Here is a 16,820-nt window from a genome sequence, read left to right as displayed (position 1 = left end):
ATATCCATAACAAATTTTCCCTGACATTAGTGGCCACCAGTTACAGTAGCGGTAAGAATTCACTGAACCATGAGCCGCATCTCTGCAGATCCCAACTTAATTTACCTTATATCACCCATCATACGTCATTCAATTTATGTCATTCATCATATCATCTCATCTTTTATGTCATAAATATCAAAACAGCATATATCTGCATAGAGTTACAAATATACTTCAGCTTGGCAATAGCTTTAAAGTAATCCAAAGTGAAGTTACTAACATGAAAGTCTGTCATTCTAAACATATGTCTATCTTATTCTGTCTGAATGTGTTTCCTTAACATCTTTTTATGCCCATTTTTTCTCTTCATCTATTAACATACTTGATTTCATCATTTTTGTTAAGTATAGGTTTATATCATTTTCTTTAAAAAGTTTAACTCATTCAACTAAGACACCACCAGAGGATGACTTGATTTGGAGTGGTGTCTTCCATCAAAGTAACAAACTTGGTAGGAAGTGAATGATAAAATCCACAGCTCTGCTAGGTTTGGGTTTTGCTTGGGGCATGCAGTGCACAAGCCAGAAATTTGATTGGAGGATATATTGAAAATGGGAGAACTACAGAAGGACTGGGTATACTCTCTGTATATCAGAAGCTGACCGGGAAACCATGGGCATTTACAGGGAGACTCAAGAGGGCCTAGAAGAAAGTAAAAGACAAGGCAGACTTGAAAACTGTACTATAGGTGAAGTGGTACACTATCTCCTGAAGATATACTATAAGAAAAAGACATATACTCGGTAAACTCTAAAACAATCAATAAAATTAAACAACAAAGAGTTGTTAGCTAATAAGCCAACAAAGAAGAAAGGTCTCAAATCAGTGGCCTCAGCTTTCACCTTAAGAAACCAGAAATTAAGTCCAAAATAAGTAGAAGAAATAAAATAATTAAGGTCAGAGTGGAAATCAATAAAATAGAAAAAAAATAATAGAGAAAATCAATGAAACCAAAAGCCTATTCTTTGAGAAGATGGACAAAATTGATAAACCTCTAGCTGGACTTACTAGAGAAAATAGAGAGCAAACCCAAAATGCCAACATCAGAAATGAGAGAAGTTTCATCCCTATAGAAGAGTCAGATATTAAAATGTATAATAAGGGAATATAATGAATACCCTAGTGAATAAAATTTGCAACAGATAAAATGAAAAAAAATTGGCCAAGTGCGATGGCTCACGCCTATAATCCCAGCACTTTGGGAGGCTGAGGTGGGCGGATCATGATGTTAGGAGATTGAAACCATCCTGGCCAACATAGTGAAACACCACCTCTACTAAAATACAAAAAATTAGCCTGGCATGGTGGTGCATGCCTGTAGTCCCAGCTACTTGGGAGGCTGAGGCAGGGGAATTGCTTGAAACCGGGAGGTGCAGATTGCAGTGAGCTAAGATTGCACCACTGCACTCCAGCCTGGTGACAGAGAGAGACTCCATCTCAAAAAAAAAAGGAAAAAAATTCTTGGAATAACACAAATTGCTGAAGCACACTCAGGAAGAAATAAATAAGGAGAAGAGTCCTATATCTAATAATACGTTTGAATCTGTAGTTACAAACCTTCCCAAAAGAAAATTCTAGGCCCGGGTGGCTTCCCTGGTGAATTCTAGCACATATTTAAGGCATAAATAGTACTAATTCTACACAAATTATTCCAGAATATTGAAAAGAAGAGGATATTTCTGAAATTTTTCAGTGAGGTCACAATTAACCTGATACCAAAATCAGACGAAGATATCATAAGAAAACTATAAAACAGTATACCTCATGCACATAGAAAAATTCTAACAAAATTTATAGCAAATCAAATTCAACGACGTACCAAAAAAAAAAAAAAATACACAATGACAAAATTGGGTTTATCCCAAAAAAGGAAAACTGATTTAATGTTTTAAAAATCGATCAATATAGTTAACCATTATTAACAAAGTAGGAGAACACCCATATTATAATTTGAATAGGTATAGAGAAAGCATTTAACAAAATGCAGCATCCATTTGTAATAAAATTCTCACTAAACTAGGGATAGAAAGTGTATTAGTTTCCCACACTACCACAAAAAAAAATAACTGAGACTGGATAATTTATAAAGAAAAGAGGTTTGATTGGCTTATGGTTCCACAGGCTGTACAGCAAGCATGGTGGCATCTGCTTCTGTGGTGGCCTCAGGAAGCTTTCCCTCATAGCAGAAAGCAAAGCAGGAGCAGGCGTCTCACACGGCAGGGGCAGGACCAAGAGAGAAGGGGAAGTGCCACACACTTAAAAAATTCTTTTTTATTAAATTTTCAATAGGTGTTAGGTTACATGAATAAGTTCTTTTGTGGTGATTTCTGAGCAGTGTACATTGTACCCAATGTGTAGTATTTTATCCCTCAACCTTCTCGCACCCTTTCCCCTGAGTCCTCAAAGTCCATTGTATTGTATCATTCCTATGCCTGTGCATCCTCATAGCTTAGCTCCCACTTATGAGTGAGAATATATGATGTTTAGTTTTCCATTCCTGAGTTACTTCACTTAGAATAATGGTCTCTAATTCCATCCAAGTTGCTGCACATGCCATTATTTAATTCTTTTTTATGGTTGAATAGTATTCCATGTTTTTATTTTTTTTGAGACAGAGTCTTGCTCCATTGCCAGGCGCCAGGCTGGAGTGCAATGGTGCGATCTTGGCTCACTGCAACCTCCGCCTCCCAGGTTCAAGCAGTTGTCCTGCCTCAGCCTCCCGAGTAGCTGGGACTACAGGCACGTGCCACCATGCCCAGCTAACTTTTGTATTTTAGTAGAGACGGGGTTCCGCCATGTTGGCCAGGATGGTTTTGATCTCTTGACCTCATGATCCGCCCGCCTTGGCCTCCCAAAGTGCTGGGATTACAGGTGTGAGCCACCGCGCCCAGCCATATTAAAACAATATAGATCTTCTTGCTTCTATATGTTCCTAAAACCATTTCTTTAATGCTGTTTCATATCATTACTTGTGACACTTTATCATTCATAGGGCTTCCCTTGCTCTCTCAGACATTCTTATGCTGTTTTGTTGTTTACAGTGCCACAAGTCTTACCCAGAGTGTGCAGAAAAAAAAGGTGAAAATAACATAAATGTAAAGCAACACATTTTCCAACAGTGTTTACTTTGGAATTCTTCAGGTTTTAATCACTCCATTCCTACAATATGGTATATTTCAGTTTTGACTGTACCCTGGCCTTCCATGCACTGCCACCAGAGAGAAGGATAGGCAAGAAGTTTGTGGGCTGAGTAATGAGAGTGGTTCTGTTCATGCAAGGAATATCCATCACTCATCCTGCATTACTTACGACCTACAAAGAAGGGCACAATGTCACCGCGTTATTTGAAGGAAAAAGAGGACATTGATCAGGAAGGCCCAATGGCATTGTAGAGCCAAAGTCTCAAAAGCTCTCAGAGGAGATAAGAGGACTGTTTTACATATGGCACAAAGTTTGCAGAAAGGATTAAGATGACTTCTCTGGAAATCAGAATTGGGAATGTGCACAGGCTAAAGAATGCCTGACATCACCCCTGATGACTTCAGGTGTCATAAATGGGAGGTGACGCTGTTGTCAGAAAACACGGATGGATGATAGCCAACGCACAGACTCACACACAGCTCAAGCCCAAGGGTCTAGGGTGGCACTGCAAACATATTAAGTGTTTAACAGAATGCCTGGAAAACTGTACATGCTTAATCTATCTTTGTTAATTTTTTCTTATTAATAGTTTAATCCTTTTAAGTAATAGTTAATGACCTTTTAAAATCAAATAAGAATTTATAATAAAGACTATTGACACAAAAGAGAATGAGGCAGATATTTAGAAAGGCATGGCTGCTCAGGTAGAGCTTCATAAAATATAATTCCATCAGTAGGGTACCAGGGTCTAGGGTCTCATTATGGTCGGTGCCCCCAGAGTTGATCAGATTCTCTGGGTTTTATCCAGACTAGGTGTATTAGTTTCCTGTGGTTGCTGTAACAAATTACCACAAATATGCTGGCTTGAAACACAGTTCTGGAGGCCAGCGGTTTGAATTCATTCCTTGTCTCCTGCAGATTCGGGTGGCTGCCAGTATTCCCTACTTTGTGGATGCATCACTCCAAACTTCAAATTTCTCTCTGGTCCATCTTCATATTGTCCTCTCCTTTATGTGTATCAATATTTCTGTCTCTCTCTTATAAGGACACTTGTGATTGCATTTAGGGCTCATCTGGATAATCCAGGTTAATATCTCTATCTCAAGATTCTTTCTTCACTTAGTGCTATCTGCAAAGATCCTTTTCCAAATAAGGTCATATTTATAGATTTCATGGACAAGAACCTGGTATCTTTTGGGGGGTCATGACTCAGTCTGTTACAATATGTAAACTCACAGAAGTTTAATATATATATATATATATATGTGCTAGAATGCCAATGTATCAGTTTATGACAGAACTAATGCTATTACATAGACTTTGACTTGTATCATCTTATTGGCACATTTTTTTCCCTGTAGGAAACTTCATGGGAAACCAAATAACTCTCAAAGAACTGCTGCCGGATGAACCTGTAATTAGAGTAGTTGGTGGGGGTGGTCTGTCTTCCTGAATGACACTATCTGGAGCCTGGGGCAGTTATCTTCAGTGTGGGGTGAAAATATTTATGTATCCCAGATTTTGGGGTCATCAGTCAGGACCTCTTTACTGAAGAAAGGGCTGGAAACATAGATAGGCATCTGTACAATGTACTGAACATGCACATGGAGAATTTCAATAGGAAGATTTCCCAGCTGCTGCTGCTTCCAGCACCCAGAAAATATTTCATGCTATGGTGTAGGAGAGGTTATGAACATGCACAATGCGTGTATGGCAGGGAGGACTATTTTCAATTCTGGCTTTCCTATCAGGGATGCAGAATGCCCCATCTTTGACAGTAGAATATGGCTCATAGACAAACGACAGGTGCAGTATACATCACGGAGGGGAGACATAAACAGAGAATTGAGTGACAAGTAAATGAATGAATGCACAAACACAGGAATTTTAGCGTTCATTGTTTTCCCTGGGTTAATTAGCAAAATTAAAACCCCAAATTTTGTAAGGCTTATTAATAGGAGGGCTCCTTTATGGGAATTTTCTGCAAACACGTTAAGAGTTAGGGTTTTTTTTTTTTTCTTTTTGAGATGGAATCTTGCTCTGTCACCCAGGCTGGAATGCAGTGGTGCAATCTTGGCTCACTGCAACCTCTACCTTCTGGGTTCAAGTGATTCTCCTGCCTCAGCCTCATGAGTAGCTGGGATTATAGGCACATGCTACCATGCCCGGCTAATTTTTGTATTTTTAGTAGAGACGGGGTTTCATCATGTTGGTCAGGCTGGTCTTGAACTCCTGACCTCATGATCCATCCTCCTTGGCCTCCCAAAGTGCTGGGATTACAGGCGTAAGCCACCAGAGTTAGGGTTTTGAAGCAAGAAGTGGACATCTCTGGGCACAGAGCATAGGCTGAGGGTTTATTTCCGAGGTTGCCTTCCAAACTAACCACTTTTGCCCAAGTCTTTGTTTCATAGTCTGCATGTGGAGAAGCCCAAACTAAGACAGGTTCTAGTCTCACTTGAGTCAACTAAATTGAAGGGAGGTGGTGTTTCCAAGTAAAAACAGGAAATGCATTCTGAGCAAACCTAGATAGCTGATTTCACAGCAGGAATTTTGCCAACTTCCTTGTTCCTATCCCACAGAAAATATTAGCATCAGTATCCTTCACTTCCAGCCCTGGCCATTCCCTTATCATGGAAAATCCCTGGTAACTAGAGAGTCCAAGTTAGAGTGTGGAATGGACTGAAGAAGGCCCATTCTTTCATCCCAAAAAGCAAAAGACAAACACTTGTCTTAGTCTATTTGGGCTGCTATAATACAATGTTTTAGACTGGGTATCTTAGAAACAAGAAAAATGTATTTCTCACAATTCTAGAGGCTAGGAAGCCCAATATCAAGTCAATGGCAACTCTGGTGTCTGATGAAGGCTACCTCTCTTCTTCATAGATGGCACCCTCTTGCTCTGTCCTCACAAGGTTCAAGGGGCTAGCTAGCTAGCTAGCTCTCTGGAGTCCTTTATATAAGGGCACTAATTCCATTCATGAGGGCAGAGACATCACGACATAATCATCTCCCAAAGGCCCCACCTTCTAATACTATCACATTAGGGATTAGGCTTTGACATACTAATTTTGGGGGGGACACAAACATTCAAATCACAATAGTCAAAATACAGTTTTAGTAGACAGTGGCTCAGTGGTTTCATTTCCTGATCCCTAAAGATAAACTTTACAATCAGGCAACTCTCTGTAGTTAATGGGAAATTTAACAAAGTATAAAAAAAGTCACGTTGCAGACATATGGGTTATCTTATTTTGATGTCAATAGCAAGATTCAGACAATATGTTCTTGCTTCTTTCCCATTATAAAATAGTCCAGAGAGATCTAGAAATCAATACTCAGAATACTATGTTGTTAACTACTAAGCATACTATGGCAGAGATGATATCCATTCCCACCTTCTTAATTACCAGAACCTTGTATTAAAGAGAGAACAATGCCCCTGGCTGAAAACTACCCTCTCATACAGAGAGGGGCAGCCAATAAGATGTAAATAGAATTGTTGTGTGGCATTCCATGGAAAGCTTCTTAAAGGATGCTGATTCCATTGGGATATGTGTTTTTTATTCTTCTCCATTTCCTCTTTTCTGATGTCTAGATTATTGGAACTCTAGAAGCCATCTCGGACGATTAGGCAGTTGGAAAACGGAAGCTATGCTCCATGGAAGAGCAGAGAGTAAAGGGGCTTCAGTCTCTGACAACTGTAAACTTGCCATACCAGTTCTAAACAACTTATCACCACACTTCAATTATATGAAAAAGAAATTTGTATTGTGTTTAAGACATTGTTACTTGGATTTTATGTTGCATTCAACCAAACCTAACCCTAGCTGATATATATATACACGTAACATCAGAAAACAACAGTTGAAAACTTGCTCAAACTTACTGAGAGGGAAAGCAATGTGTATGCTTGCACAATGCAAGTATACTTCCATGGTAAACATAATTATAGCCTGCATGAACACATCCACAAATATAACCGCAGTTCAATAATACTGTGTGTCTGGGAGTGTGGTAGAATTCAGCCACAGAAAATTCAAAAAGGGCGCTTTCATGAATTGAATGATTTTTTTTCCAAAATTCATATTTTAAAGCTCTAATCCCCAATGTGATGGTATTAAGAGGTGGGGCCCTTGGAAAGTAATCAGGTTTTGGTGAGGTCACGAAGGTGGGGTTCTCATGATAGGATCAGTGCTCTAGCTCTCTCGCTGTCTCTCTGCTATATGAGAACATAACATTAAGCCAGTCATCTACAAGCCAGAGAGTACTCACTAGAACTTGACTATGTTGGCACCCTGACCTCAGACTTCCCAGACTCCAGATCTCTGAGAAATAAATGCCTGCTGTTTAAGCCCCCCAGTCTATAGGATATTTTGTTACAGCAGCCTGAGCTAAGACAGAAACATACCAGGTTTTAATTTTTTTCTCCCCCTTGAGTATCCTAGACTCTTAGATATTATACAGTTTGAAGGAACCTTATTAAGAATCTATTTTAATTTTCTCACTTTAGAACTGAGGCAACCCAAGTTGTTTTCTATGGTCACTGTTACCAAGTTCTTTTCTTTTTTTTTTTTTTTTTCTGAGACAGTCTTGCTTTGTCACCCAGGCTGGAGTGGCAGTGGTACTGTCTTGGCTCTCTGCAATCTCTGCCTCCCAGGTTCAAGCAATACTTCTGCCTCAGCCTCCCAAGTACTTAGGATTACAGGTGCCCACCACTGGGCCTGACTAATTTTTGTATTTCTTGTAGAGATGGGGTTTTGTCATGTTGGCCAGGCTGGTCTCAATCTCCTGACCTCAAGTGATCCACCCACCTCGGCCTCCCAAAGTGCTGGGATTACAGGTGTGAGCCACCATGCCCAGCCACTGTCATCAAGTTCTGCAAATGTTTCTTGGCAATATGAGATTTATCTCCTCTTCTTTATGTCCACTCCTGATACATAATAACAGCTTTCACCACCTCTTTTGTGAACTCCAATTACTTCTTCACTAGGTCTCACTGTGTAAAGTCCTACACAACTCTACTTTGAGAATAAACCCCACAAAATACTACTTTTTCTCATTGGCGTCTCTTTTAGGACACTTTCAGTGGTACCCAATGGTCTCATCAATCAATTGCAGTCAGTCAAACTTTTCCTTACCTTTAAATTTTACCCTTCCATGTTTGACAGTGCCCAGAGAAAGCACTTACATCAATCTTTACTACCTCAGTGGGCTTAATCATCTCAATAATGGATCCATCAGGTTTAGCAATATTTCAATTTGCTGATGCCAAAATGATATCTAGTTGTAAAGGATGATCACAACTGCTGGGAAGCCTTTTTAATGGAAGAGAATGTACTTAAGTTGTCTCTGGGTGACTGAGAACCAAGTGGTGGATGAACACAGCTGCCAGACAGAGCTTCGACGGGCCATGAAGGGGCAAATAAGCAGAAGAAGGTTCAGACAGGAAGAACGGGGCATAAAACAGTGGAAGTGCATGTAAGAACTGCCACTTCCAGAGGAAAACAGGATTCATTATACTTGCCTTTGATTACGCTTTGTCTACCAGTTGCTTGTTTCTCTCCTTTCACAATTCAAATTACGTGACATCTACCAAGAAGAAAGTCAAGTCCTACTCCTCTCTCCATCACAGCTTTAGTTATTTAGCTCTTCTATTTTCTTCCAGTCCATAGTATATTTTGACTGTAGGAAACATTTGACTTGGGGTTTTATTCAACTTACTGTTTCGTTACATAGATTTTTTGGGCAGCATTATTGTTTGAGATATGCAAAGCTCATTACTTTCAAACAACTCTGAAGTTTATAAAGTCTGGTGGTATGTCTTCTATATATATTTTCTGGCATCACAACATGGTTTGACCTGTAGAAAGTGCCAAGGGGATTGGCTGAGATTATCTAAATGTACTTGAGATTATCTCAATACAGACAAGATATATTTAACATATATAAATATATACAGGTGTAAAAATTCCCTTCAATGTAAAATTCTCTTCAATATAATAAATTTAATATGTGAAATATTTATTAATGAAATTTAACATTGTATAGGTATTGAAAATATAAACACCCAAATCTTTTTTAAAAGCAGAAATTATATTTAACATTATTTTCACTAATAGGTTGGCAAGGACTTAGGGACTCTGGTCACACAGATTTCTTTCATGAAAATTTATTGTATATATACAACCAAAGCAGTTTCAACTTGGGTGGTCAGTAAAATCATGAAAGTGGTTTTGCCATGCAATTTTAACAGTTTGATGGTATTCCTTAAAATGAGATTCTGCCAGTAATATTAAATTTTATAATGTCTTCTTTGCATTATTAACTACAACATCTATGGAAGCGTATTCTATGGACTTATGTTAATGAGTCTTACATTTAAAAAGGAATTTCTTAGTCAAACATGTTTGGGAAAGTTAAACAGACATCTCAGTGCCTTTTATATATTCATGTGCATTTTGATTCTCCAAGAAGAAATATATTATGTTCCCCAAACTACTTCAAATCATGGCTTACTGAGATGAATGAAGCCTAAGCTATTCATAGGGACAGGCTGCTTGTAGAGACAGAGATACCTAGAGAAATCCAGCTGTTCAGCTATCCAATCACTGACACCAGACATGGAAGTAATGAAATCATCTTAGGTATTCTAACTCCAGCTGAAGTGATGTGAAGAAGAATCAAGTAATCTAACCAATAACAAGAGCTGCATTCCCAGAATTATGGCCTCTAATCCCAGCACTTTGGGAGGCCGAGGTGGGCAGATCATGCGGTCAGGAGATCGAGACCATCCTGGCCAACATGACGAAATGCTGTCTCTACTAAAAATACAAAAATTAGCTGGGTTTGGTGGCGGGTGCCTGTAATCCCAGCTACTCAGGAGGCTGAGGCAGGAGAATCGCTTGAACCCAGGAGGCAGAGGTTGCGGTGAGCTGAGATTGCACCGCTGGACTCCAGCCTGGTGACAGAGTGAGACTCCGTCTCGAAAACAAAAACAAAAACAAAAAATAGTTCTAAGTGGAAACTGTAGTCATGGGTAGGAAGAATTACTATTGTGATGATATCAGTTTTTCTCCAGTTGACCAACAGATTCAATGGAATTGCAACCCAAACCCAGCAGGCGTATGTGTGTGTGTGTGTGTGTGTGTGTGTGTGTGTGTGTGTAATCTAACAAACTGATTTAAAACAATTATGGAGGAACAAAGTGCAAAAATAACCAAGACACCCCTAAAGAGAAAATATCCTTACCAGATACCAATAATTAGCTATAATACTTATGGTAATATATACAGTATTGATATAATGCTAGACTAATAGAATAAGATGCCGAGGAACAAACCCTGCCCAACTTTATACTGCTTACAAGGAAGATATCAATATAAGGACACGGGAAGACTTATAGCAAAAAGATTAAAAAGCATATACCAAAGAAAATAAGGTAGCCAAAATGGTATTATACAACATGTAAATCAAGGCATGAAGAATTGTTTGAGATAGAGACATTTCATACCAATAAATGGAGAGAAACGAATAAAAACTATTATTGTATACACCCAATAATATACCTGAAAAGTATATAAAGCAGAGATGTACAGAAATAGAAAAATCCATAATCATAATGGGAAACATTAACAAACTGATCAGTACTTGATAGTACAAGCAAACGAAAAATAAAACAGTAAAGAAATAGCAGTCAAGAATAACAAAATTAATACAATTGAGTTAATTGACATGTATACGACACTGTGACCAACAATAGAATACACATTTTTAAGAGTGAACTCGGACTCTATCAAAATTGACCATATTCTGGGTTTTAAATATTAAAGAATTGAAATAATTCAGAATGTGTTATCTGAGCCTAGTTAAGCTAGAAGTCAATGTTGAAAGATAACCATAAAATCCTAAGAGTTTGGAAATAAAACAATATACTTGTTTATGAGTCATGATTCAGAAAACAAAAGAAATTAGAAAGTTTTTGACTTATAATGAAAAAGTGACAAATAAAAATTTGTGAGATGCAGCTGTAGCATTTAGAGGGAAAGTTATAGTTTTATTTATATATATTAGAAAAAAATAAAAAACGAAAGTTCATGATCTAAGCTTGTATGTCAAAAAGCTAGAAAAAGACCACCAAAATCCAAGGGAAATAGAAGGAAGTGAAAAGAAGGACACTAGGAAAATATTGTGAAATAAAAATTAATATAGAATAGAAAACATCAAAATGGCCTAAAGTTATGTCTGAAAATATTAACAAAATTAATAACACACCAGTCAAACTGTTTAAGAGAAAACACAATTGGTAATATTAAAAATGAAAAAGTAAACATTAACTATAGATCTTACTAATGCTAAAAGAAAACTTAATATTCATACATTTGACACTTAAGTGAATAGTAAATTCCTTAAAAACCACAGTGTACCCAAACCGACACTAAAAATATAAGAAAATCTGAGTAACCTTATACTTATTAAAACAATTTAATCCACTAGTGAAAGCCTTCCCATAAAGACAATTCTAGACCCAAGTGACTTCACTGGTGGGTTGTGCGAAATATGTAAAGAATTAATAATACCAATTGTAACTAAACTCAAAGAACAGAAAAAGAAAAACTGCCTCCCAATTCATTCTGTTGTTGAAAGTCAGACATAATATAAATAGTCCTTGAGTGTAAGCTTTTATATTAATCTGGCTGGGAGTTGAGCTATCTTTGAAGTTTCCAGTGACTGCAGGTGCCAAAGGCTTCAAATTCCTTTAATGTCCTTGTTTCTGTGTCCTGTGTTGACTTTGAGTTTCCCTAAGTACTCCTGCTCAGAGAGAGTCTGTATCTTACAGCTCTTTCTGCTATAATAGATTTTTTCCCATTATATGTTTTTAATTGAGGTATAATTTAGGTAAAACAAAGTGCACAGATCTAAGATGACAGTTCTATGTGTTTTGATGGATTTATACACCCAGATAATTGTCACCCTAATTAAGACATGAGACATTTCCATCACCCCAATAAATTTGTTTTGTGCTTCTTTATATTCAATTCTTGTCGATATAATCTACTTCCATTATATGGGAACATATTAGTATGTAGCATGAAAGTATTCTATAATCTTATGATGAAATCTCAGCCTTTTGGTGGGCCTGTGTTCCTGGACACTGTCCTTCACAAGCGTTTCTTCACTTTTTCCTCCCTGTTATGTGAGACAGGAAGGCTAGAGGAAACTAGACGGGGATCAGTGCTCTTTTCCCAGGTGGGATAAGGCTCTGGAAAAGCCTGTTTGTCCTTGGAGATGCCTTTGCTGTCGAGCATATATCAGGTTTATTTCATGAAGATTTATTTTCTCCCCCTTCTCTACCCCATCAGAGCCAGTAAGGGAGAAACTAATGAGGTTTTTGGAGACAGAATCCATGAAAATATGAGGGCTCTACTAAGACTGTGGCCCCAGAAGTTTCTCAGTCTCATGCTAGTTCACACTCAGCCTCTAGCAATTTGTCAAAATTACGATCAGAATTACCATGTAAGTGTTCTTAACAGTTTATGGTTCCAAGTGGCTTCTGCTCCAGATATGCAGATCTTAGCTGTACTTCTCTGGATTTGCCTGTCTCTCCCAATTCCAGAGTGCTGTCTACCCTGCAACTTCAGTTCTTTGATGGGTCCAAGAAAAATCATCTATTTTCAGTTTGTTCAGCCTTTTCTTATTATAAGGATGGAAGTGACCATTTCTAATGTCTTTATATGTTGGAGCTGAAACCAGAGGTTCCCAATTCACTTTATGATATGAATATAACCCTAATACAAAAAAATCCAAAAAAGACTTTACAAGAAATAAAAATTAATGTCAGTCCATCTCCATGAACATGAATGCCAACGTTCTAAATAAAATAGGAGCAAACAAAATCCAGATATATGTATAAAGGTTAATGCACCATGACCAAGTAAGATTTATTCCAAGAAAACAAGAGTTTCACATTTAAAAATCAATGTAATTCAACATATTAACAAATAACTGAGAAAATAAAACGAACACTGATCCTTAAAAATTGAAGTTGTTGAAGTCTTTCCCAGCTTGAGGAAATTACAACTTAAATACCTGTAGGGGTTGAGGTGGAGGAGGTCTTAGTAAAAAGTGAGTTCATTTGAACCCCAGAGTTCCTGAGAAGTTCAGCACTTTCACTGTTGTATGACATCCCATATAACAGTAAAATGTTTCTAACAAAATAACAGCCAAATGTTTATAACTGACTCTTGGAAAAATCCACATAGACTCATGCCAGGGTCTCAAACAAAACATGCTCAAAACTGTCTGCACCTCTCCTCAAATAGATCCTGCCATCTGACTTCTCCCTTCCTCCCACTCACTCAGGACTGGAGACTTGGTCTCTTCTACATCATCTCTTTCCTACCCTACATACAATCATTTGCCCTCAACACTTCTACATTCAACAGCTTTTTCAGCCTGAATGCTAGTATCTTCATTTAGTTTCATATATGATTAAGTGAACTCATTCCTAAAGGTCTATGTTTAGAATTTAACCGAATCAAGTGTACTCAGGTTAATTTGTTGCCATACATTTGTAATAGGTTAAAAATCATTGTGGAAAAATTATTGTGGCAGAAGCAATATAGCAAGTTAGCATCTGTCAAGTCAGTTTGACTGGTTGTACTAAAAATAACAACAACAAAAAAAGGACAATCCTCGCTGTGTAAAGAAAAAGTAATCTCTCATTCCTTAACAATTCCCTAGCCCATTCACAGGCTATCCCCTGAAACAGTGGCTCAATCCTAGTCCTAATCCCCACATATCTTGCCACCAAATCCTTGACAAATCCATATCAGAAGCCACAACAACCACAAATCACATCTGACGACACCCCATTCTGATGAAACTATGAGACAAAGCAGGGACGCCTCTTAGGTACCTGCCATGCACTCCCACCCCCATCCACAAGCATGGAAATAAAGAATAATCTTGAGTTCCTTTAGGGGAAATTTTGGGCACCTAGCTTGCCCTGAGAATTAAGTGACAACTTGACAAGCAAAAAAGTAATAACAATAGCCAAGGAAGTTAGAGTCATGAGATGTTTGTTTCCCTATAGAAACTAAAGATAACCTCTTAATACATGTCTCTAACTTGTTTTTCAGAAACCCAGACCCCCATGGGCCCCCATCCAACAGATCTGCTGGCAGGCAGACCTCAGATAAAGGGGAACTGAGGACTGAACTCTGACCACCAAAGGGGAACTGAGGACTGAACTCTGACCACCATTCTATCTTCTGAAGTCCTTCCTGAGGGTCTGAGTTCTCATGGGTGAGGAGGTTACACCCACGAGTCAGAGCTAACATTCCTTTCTGCTGATCCCAAATTTTTAAACAAAGCTTCTCTTCCTTAACCAATTGTAAATCAGAAAATCTCTGAATCTACCTATGATCTGTAAACCCCTGCTTAAGATACCCCTGTTTTAATGCCAAACCAATGTAGTTTCCATGTACTAATTTACAAATTTGCCTGTAACTTCTGCTTTCCTGAAAATTTCCCGTGCCTTTAAAAACCCTCGCTTGCAAGCCACTGAGGAGGTTGGGTCTTAAGCATGAGCTGCCCAATTTTTGCTTGGTGTCCTGTAAATAAACACCCTCCTTTTCCTGCTGCAAATGTCAGTGTGGATGTTCAACCTTACTGTGCTGGGTGAGCAGACCCCGGTTCAGTTCAGTTCAGTTCAGTAACACCTGTAACATTTACACCTTGGAATTGTTGCCACCAACTACTCGCTTGATTAATATACCACTTTTATTTCGATTACTAGGTCAAGCTTTTTAAAAGTTTCCACCTTGTAGCTTTTCCTCATTCAGTCACTTCTTTTAACCCTGACACTATCAGATTTTAGCTACCTAATTATTGAAACTCTCTTCCTGACATCATGCACCTCTGGTTTTCCTCTTATCTCTGTGTAGGAGGTGGATTCTCCTTTACAGGCCCATTGATACAGTTTCTCAAAGCTTACTGGTCTGAGGCCTCTTTTTCTTCTCTCTGTAACTTTTCCTATGAGGCAACCTCACCCCCTTCCATGACTGAATTTAAAAGTGGGATAACTCCACCCCAAATCTCTCCTTTGAGGTTCAGAACCAGCATATCCAACATCCTACTTAACAAATACCTTCCAAGTTTCAAAAACACCTCAAATTCCACAGGTCCAAGTGTGATCTTATGCTTTCTCTCAAATATCTGACCCTCTTTTAGTGTTTCTTACTTTTTAAGTTGGTAGCTCCACCAAACTGGACATGATAGAAACCCAGGAATAATCTCTGCCACCTCCGTATGTGTTACTGTCCATAGTCAATCCATCAACAAGCTGGAGGCATCATGCTACCCAACTTCAAACTATTCTACAGGGCAACAGTAACCAAAAAAAGCATGGTACTGGTACAAGAACAGACGCATAGACCAATGGAACAGAGCAGAGAACCCAGAAATAAGACTGCACATCTACAACTATCTGGTCTGCTAAAAACAAGCAATGGGGAAGGATTTCCCATTCAATAAATGGTGCTGGGATAAGTGGCTAGCCATATGCAGAAGACTGAAACTGGACCACTTCCTTAAATCATATAGAAAAATTAGCTCAAGATGGAGTAAAGACTTAAATATAAAACCCAAAACTATTAAAAAAAAAACCCTGGAAGACAACATAGGCAATACCATTCAGGACATAGGCGCAGGCAAAGATTTCATGACAAAGATGCCAAAAGCAATCATGACAAAAGCACACATTGGCAAATGGGATGTAATTAAACTAAAAAACTTCTGTTTAGCAAAATAAACTGTCAACAGAGTAAACAGACAACCTGGGAGAATGGGAGAACATTTTTGCAAACTATGTATCCAACAAAGGTCTAATATCCAGCATCTATAAGGAACTTAAACAAATTTACAAAAAAAAAAAAGCCCCTTTAAAGAGTGTTCAAAAAACATGAATAGACACTTCTCAAAAGAAGACATACACGTGGCCAAGAATCATATGAAAAAAAAATCACTGATCATCAGAGAAATGCACATCAAAACTATGAGATACCATCTCACACCAGTCAGAATGGCTATTTTTAAAGTAAAAAAATAATGGATGCTGGAGAGGCTGTGAAGAAGAAAGAACACTTACAGGCTGTTGATGGAAGTGTAAATTAGTTCAGCCATTGTGGAAGATGGTGGCGATTCCTCAAAGACCTAAAGACAGAAATACCATTCCACCCAGCAATCTCATTACTGGATATATACCCAAAGGAATATAAATCATTCTATTATAAGGACACATGCATGCATATATTCATTGCAAAACTATTCAGAATAGCAAAGATATGGGATCAACCTAAATGCCCATCAATGATAGACTGGATAAAGAAAATGTGGTAGATATACACCATGGAATACTACATAGCCATAAAAAAGAGTAAGATCACGTCCTTTGCAGGCATGTGGATGGAGCTGGAGGCCATTATCCTTAGCAAACTAATTCAGGAGCAGAAAACCAAATATTGCATGTTCTCACTTATAAGTGGGAGCTAAACGATGAGAACCATGGCCACAGAGGGGAACAACACACACTGGGGCTTTTCAGAGGGTGGAGTGTGGGAGGAGGGAGAGGATCAGGA

This window comes from Callithrix jacchus, chromosome X, assembly GCF_049354715.1.
Source record: "Callithrix jacchus isolate 240 chromosome X, calJac240_pri, whole genome shotgun sequence".
Taxonomy (NCBI): Eukaryota; Metazoa; Chordata; class Mammalia; order Primates; family Cebidae; genus Callithrix; species Callithrix jacchus.
This window is presented reverse-complemented; position numbering follows the sequence as displayed.